The sequence below is a fragment of the Pteropus vampyrus genome, unplaced genomic scaffold (genome assembly GCF_000151845.1).
Source record: "Pteropus vampyrus isolate Shadow unplaced genomic scaffold, Pvam_2.0 Scaffold381, whole genome shotgun sequence".
NCBI classification, from domain to species: domain Eukaryota; kingdom Metazoa; phylum Chordata; class Mammalia; order Chiroptera; family Pteropodidae; genus Pteropus; species Pteropus vampyrus.
The window spans coordinates 707,672-714,521 of record NW_011889162.1 but is presented as its reverse complement, the minus strand read 5'-3'; the positions used below and the strand labels follow the sequence as shown (position 1 = coordinate 714,521).

At 52.2% G+C, this 6,850-nt stretch overlaps 1 long non-coding RNA gene across 3 annotated transcripts; it reads right to left on the bottom strand.

Moving 5' to 3' along the window:
• Positions 1-391: 391 nt before the first annotated feature.
• Positions 392-6,257, bottom strand: LOC111731528. Of its 3 annotated transcripts, XR_002777185.1 has the most exons (3): positions 6,016-6,257; positions 3,463-5,141; positions 392-2,474 (listed from the first exon to the last, which is right to left on the bottom strand). It is a non-coding gene; the product is annotated as an uncharacterized LOC111731528 (long non-coding RNA). The 3 variants fall into 3 exon arrangements; XR_002777184.1 differs by lacking the exon at positions 392-2,474 and having other exon boundaries at positions 2,600-5,141; positions 5,658-6,257; XR_002777183.1 differs by lacking the exon at positions 392-2,474 and having other exon boundaries at positions 2,600-5,141.
• Between the last annotated feature and the right edge of the window lie 593 nt (positions 6,258-6,850).

Here is a 6,850-nt window from a genome sequence, read left to right as displayed (position 1 = left end):
TTGGGAATCTGCTGCTTGTAGCTCTAGCAGAGGAAGCAAGAAGTAGCTGCCCCCCAACGTGCTGGCCCTGGAGGCCTCGTCACCCACAAAGACGCAAGACGGCCCAGTGTCATCTGGTTTCCAGGTCGCTCAAGGACACCTGGTCATCAGCACTGGAGGCCACGTGTCCCCCAGGGTTTGTGTTTGTCCACCCTGGACTCTCCGTGCCTTCCGGGCAGGGATGCTGGCTCCTTCTTCCTTTAAGTTCACCCAGGACCTGTGACTCTAGTCAAACTCAACTAACAAATGGCGTTCCATTCAAGCGTTAGCTCCTGTGTCCATTCGTCATTCATTCTCTTGGAAACCCTTAGGGCAGATAACTCAGAGAATGGTGCTCAGAACCCCCTTCATAAATAGCAGCGTCATCCCATAAAGAACCAAATTTCGCACCCCGACGCTCACGGTGAGGGCTCCCCCCACTCGACACCCGCCGCAACGCCCGTGCAAACGCCTACTCCTTCAGAACCAGGAGTGCCGATAGCATTGGCCAGCACTTGCGTCTGACCCTGGACTTAATTACCACATGTTCCCATAAGAAAATAGCCATTCGTTGGTGCTTTGCCTGTAATTAGACTTCAGGATGCAGTCACTGAGTGCGTGTGTGAATGGATGGCTGAGGTCGACATTATCTGGAAAGTCTGCGTCCCCCCAGCCAGACTTCTCCGTGGAAACTAGACCTCTGACAGCACGAATCTCTGAGCGACAGGGTCGAAAGATCTGTCAACGATACCTGAGGCCAAATCTTCACGGATATCAACTATGTGGGGTAAGGCACAGGTCACCGCAAAACCTCCCGATATTTTTAAATTACATCACTTTACAAATCAATCACAGCAGTTACGAAGGGCCTGTGCAAAGCGTTTCTGCTTTTTTTGGGTGTTGTCCTTACTGGCAGCGATTCTAACTCCTGCCCAGTGGCCTCGGAGAGTTGCATGAACTCATTTCTTATTAAATAAAGCGTATTCGGACCCAGAATCCAAAAGCTGCGTGCATTCCAGGAAACGATTGCCTTGGAGCCTGTAGAAAATGATGAGTAAATAATGTAAGAGGCGCGGGGAACGAGGGAGCTCGGACGGCCCGGGAGCAGTCCCCGCTGGTGCTTTGTGGCAGCCCGTGCGCTTCGTGAACTAACAAGGGCGACGGTCCTTGGCAAGCACGGAGACGGCTCGGCTTTCTCACAGCTCGGTGTTCTGAAGTGCGTCTGCAGACCGACCAAACAGAACGAGCAAGAGCAGGAAATCGGGCTGGACTGTTAAAACATCGCACCGCCGCTTCCCTTTTGAGCGGTTACCCCGCAGCCCTCACTCTGCCTCCTGTTTTGCTAAGTAGACAAAATCCTTACTTCTGCTCCGCAGAGAGACGGCTCCCCGGTGTGTCGTTCCAACTGCACCATTTCAAAGGAAGAAGGTAGACCGTGACCTTGACCGAACAAACAGATCGCCGACCGGCTGCGGTCCTGGCCGAACTGAATTTGCTGCTCGGCATGAGAACTGCGGTCTGTCGTCTCCCAAGCCGCCCACCACCTTCTCCGTAGCCGTGACTTCGCCGAGACCCGGCGGCGGCCCTCTCGCGTGCCGGTCACGGCCTTCCCGTTTGCGTTTTCTCACTTATTTGAACAGGAGTGGAAAAGCGATCTGCGGAGCTGGGCGGACGTTCTCACGTTGACTGGGGCTTTTGACTTGTTCTCACATCAGCTCGGCTCATCCTCACGGCAACCCCGTGACGGGGGGAGGGTGAAGTTTCATCTTAATTTTTTTTTTTTTCCAAATGTGAGCACTGACAATGAGGCTAAGGGGTTTGGCCCTTTCTGGGGACGTGTTGGAAAAAGAAACAACAACAACAAAAAACCCTGGACATTTGAATCAGTTGAGGGACAACCCCAGAGCTGTGTCCCAGGAGCTCCGTGAGCTGTTGGTGGTGTTTGCAACGGTGGAATAGGCTGGGGCGGGAGGGAGGCCAGAGGAAACCAGAGGCTGGAAACACACGGGCGTCCACTCGGCCAGAGGCCGCGCACTGGGCTAAGGCCATGAGTACGGCGATGAAAAGGGGGCCAGACGCAAGGAATTTTCTAGAAATGGCACTGACTTCCCAGAAGTGGCAGCTTTTAGGGTCTGGAGAACAAACGCTAGGGAAATCCCCAGAGGCAGATTGTGCCACCTACACAAGCGCGAGCCGGGGAAGGAGAAGGCCACGGGGCAGAGGGAGGGTGACGCCGAGCTGCGGTGGCTGTGGAGCAGCCAGGGTCTTGGGCTACGTACGCCGCCTCAGATTCTGGATGCGGCCTGACAGAGGCCCAAGATGGAGACCCTGATTTGAACGACGACGAGGGGCGTGAGGCTGTCGGAGAAGCATGTGGAGGGCACGAGGATGGAGGAAGGAGAAAACACCGGCGAAGACAAATCCGAGGCGTCAAGCGTCTGTGAGGACGTTTCTTTCTGTGGCGCGAATAGAAAAGTTACGTCTCGCAGTAGTTATTAACATGAATTGTGGAATTAGAGCCCCAGCCTTGGATAGAATTTCTGTTTCGACAGAAACATAATATACACAATGTAGAACCTAAAACTTCCAAAAATTCAGTGATTATTAAGGACAGGGACATCCCGTTTACATCAAAAGAACAAACGATGAGAAGGTAACCTGCATCCGAACGCGTGTGCGTGCGTGTGTGCGTGTGCATGCGTGTGTGCGTGTGTGTGTGCATGTGCGCGTGCGTGCGTGTGTGTGCGTGCATGCATGTGTGCGTGTGCATGCGTGTGTGCGTGCGTGTGTGCGTGTGTGCGCACAGATGTGTGGAAATGATATATAACGGCCGGGCCGGGCTCTCCCGCGGGCCAGGTGTCTGTGGTTTTGCGACGAGAAGGCATCGCTCCTTTAAGTTTCCATAGCTAGGCCCTGGGCTATTATGATTGCTGAGCCCGGCGGAATTTGCGGTGGAACAGGAATGCTAGCTGAAGGCCACTTGTCCCGCCCAGAGGCAGGCGGACCGGTTTCCCCTCATGCGCCACAGAGCAATTTCTCATTTACCACGGCAGCCTCCGCGGGGCCACCGCGAGCTGCTCTCTCATTTCTGCCTGGCTCTTTCCAATTCAGAACAAAGTTTTTCTTCTAAAAATGTATGACAGGCAACAAAAGAAAACGTATATAAATTGGGCTACGGCGACGTTAAAAATTTCTGTGCATCAAGGACAAAATCAGCAGAGTGAAAAGACAACCTACAGAATGGGGAAAAACACTTGCAAATTACATACCTGATGGGGATTAATATCCAAAGATATAAAGAATTCTTACAAATCAGCAACAAGCAAGCTACCTGATAAAAATGGGTGAAGGACTTGAATAGAAATCTCTCCAAAGGAGACGTATGAATTACCAATAAACACACGAAACGATGCTCAGTGTCACAAAGCATTAGAGAAACGCTACCGTCAAACACAGAAACGACAGGCGTTGCAAGGGTCGGCGCCTCGGGCACCGCGGTCGGGGGTGTAAAATGGTGCAGCCCCTGTGGAAAGCAGTATGGAAATGCTTCAAGATATTAAAAACAGAATTATCACATGATCCAGCACGGGGAGTAACTGTACACCCATGGTCATCACCATCTGACTCGCAGGAGGCAAAAGGCGGACGCCACCCAGGGGTCCGTCCACCAATGGCGGGATGAGCAGAATGGGTCAATAGCACTCAGGGCTCAGCCTTAGAAAGGAAGGGGACGCGGACACGTGCTGCAACACGGATGACCTCGGGGACATGACTCTGAGTGAAACGAGCCAGTCGCGAGCTGACTAATACTTGGTGATTCCGCTCGCACGAGGTGTGCGCCGGGGTCAGATGCACAGAGGCCGAAAGGAGCAGGGTGGTCCCCGGGCCGCGGCGCGGGCGGGAGTGAGCCTTTAACGGGGACAGAGTTTCGCTTTGGGAACCTGAGAAGGTTCTGGAGACGAAGGACCACGATGCTGTGCCCCGATGCCCCCGGACGGCGCACTTAAAGACGGTTACGGTGGCAGACTCTGCGTGCATTTCACCACGGTGAAACTCTTTTTAAAGCCCGAGCTTTGAAGCCGGGCGTAATGCGTTCTCAGCTCTTCCCGAAGCCACGTTGCCCTCCCGGTGCACAGGCCCCTGGGTGCGTCCTCAGGGGGCGGCACTTGGGGACCTGTTTGGACGACAGAGCAGTTCCTAAGGAGGAGGATGGTGCACGAGGCCACAGGCCAGCATCTGCCACGGACGGAGGCGAAGATCGACAGTTTCTTTCGGCGTGACACGTCTCACGTTCAGTCTTTAAAGATGCTCCAGAGACAAGCGTCTTAAAACCGGGCCTCTCATAAAACTGCCTTTAGCAGGTGGCGTGAACAAGCACCCCAGGGGGAAAGCACATTTCCAGCCTCCCGCCGTGTGAGCGTGGGTCCTCCTGGGACGTGCGGACAGCCGGCAGGTCTGGGAACAAAGCGCGCCACGTATGGGTGACCCAGCTCCTTCCTACCTGGGACTGGCTGCATCGAGGTCTCGGGACCTGCCGTGGGGACAAGCACCGCCTCTTCTCATGGAGCAGGGTTTGCAGGGTGACGGGACGAGCAATGGAACAGCCACCGACCGGAACAAGGCTCCATTCACCTCAGGTCACAGGGCCGGGTCATGCTGCCCATAAATCACTCTCCTTGCCCAGGACACATGCTGACCTATGTGGAATGACCGTTGCCACTCGCAGCCGCCCCCAACGGCCCCTTGCTGGGAGTCGCTCTCAGGCTCACAGTCTGCTCTCCTCCCAGCCCCCGAGGGGCCTCCTGGGGGGCCCCGGACATCGACCCGAGTGTCCGAACCTGCAGCAGGACAGACGCGTGCCCGCGGCAAGGTCCCTTGGCTGGGCCCGTTCATCCCTCAGATGCGGAAAAGCATGACTGCGGTCGGTTGGTTGTCACCTGCACCAAAGACACATGCTGTCTTCTAAGAGAAAAGGGACATTGAATTTCTGCAATCCTGGCAAGCTGCCAAGGCCTTCTGGGAGCAGAAACCCCTCAGACGCCTCGCCCTGGAGGGTCCTGCGGGCAGTGGGAGGAGCGGAGAAGAATTGGGGAGAATCATCCCTTTGTGATCCCATTTTGAATCTGTTAAAGGAAGCAAGTATTACTTCAGACAATAACAACAAAATCGCACGCATGTCACGAAGGCAAAAAACAACGATCTGGTTACAGACCTGGGTGTGACTGTCTCAAGGGCACTTCAGCTAACCGATAACAGGACGTGGTGAATTTGAATATCAGATTTCATGTGAACAGATGTTAAAATCAATGAAATAATATTTTTCTTGGCAATGTTGCTTGGGATAAACATTACTGATGAAAAATAAATAGCATCAGATAGATGAGTACGTGGTGGGTCTACGGGCATTAAAAAGCTGACAAACAACGCCTGAGCTGGAAGCTAAGAGAAACAAAAGAGTCAAATATGTCTTTAGTCCTTGCAAGACTCCAGAGAGGACTGCGTGCTGGCTTCAGCAGGAACAAGCATGACTCAGGGCTCCTCAGGTCCCCTCTGAGGTAGGGCTCGGCCCACAGAGCGGTTCCGCTGGGGCAGATTTAGGGTTTCACTCAGAGATCTGTGTTTCTAGAACACTTACAGACCTGCGGAGGTCGGTGATGGAGCGGCACGTGCGGGAGGGAACAGCGAACGGCAGATGTTTACAGCGGCGGGGTGTCGTTCACACACGTGGTGAGAACTAGTAGCCGGAGAATAATGGGATTCGGTAGGAATAACGGGTCCTCCCCACAGCCCTTTTAGGATGATTAATTCCCATCTGCAAGGCACAGATCTCAGCAGAAAGATTTTCCAGGGGCCCGGCCACAGCCACGCTCGCCCTGCGTGGTGAAAACCAATGGGGACCACTAGCCATCTCCTACTCCCTGGTCGCACAGTCCACGAAACTCGTGAACCTTGAACATCTTCCTTAAAGATACTGAAACAATCAACACTGATCCTCACCTCCAGGCAAAGCTGCTGTCAGCGGAAACCCTGCTGGTCTTAGGAGAACTATTTTCTCGTAGGTGAGGGTCTGTGGGCTCATCCCGGCAGCCGCTCTGCCGGTCTGGACCCCGCACACATGATCCGCTGGGTGCACACTCGGTTCAAAGCTGTCTTCCCTCAGCCCAGTAAGAAGGGAACCTCAAAAAACAGCACAGAGCATTCCGAATAAACATCATTCCTAACGGTTAATGTAAATTTCATAAAACATCTTTGCTAATGGGTTATCGACTATGAAATCAAGGGCGGGGGGAATCCGCAAGTACGGAAGAATTCTAAAATGTTTGAAATTCTTTCTTAAAATGTCAAGATTCTTCCCAAGTTCATTCAGTTTCTTCTCAATAGTTATTTTCATCACTAGGAGCAAAGACATGAAATATCCTTTGTCCGAAAATCTCCAGTTTTCTTAGTGTTGCTAGAACTATAGAGTTTGTGGGGTCATTTGTTTTTGTTTTGCAATGTCACTGTATTTCTGTGAAGTGTTGTCAAGAGCCCATAGGATACCAGGAACCCTCAGAACGTGAAAAAAAAATCTTTGCCCGAGGTCTGTGAGTTGCTATAGCTGTTCTCTCAAAATGCTGTTAACCTTGTTTTCCAGAAAAAGAAAGCACAACACACTTTTTTTCAATGTAAAGCTCTCCTCTCCCATAACATAGCTGCTATTTTAACATGATTTTATTGGATTATAAGGAACACAGAAGTAAAAAATTATTTCCACATCTTAAATGTTCAAATAAATTATGGTTTATCAACACAGTGAGACCTATTAAAATACAGCTATTAAAAATTATGTTTT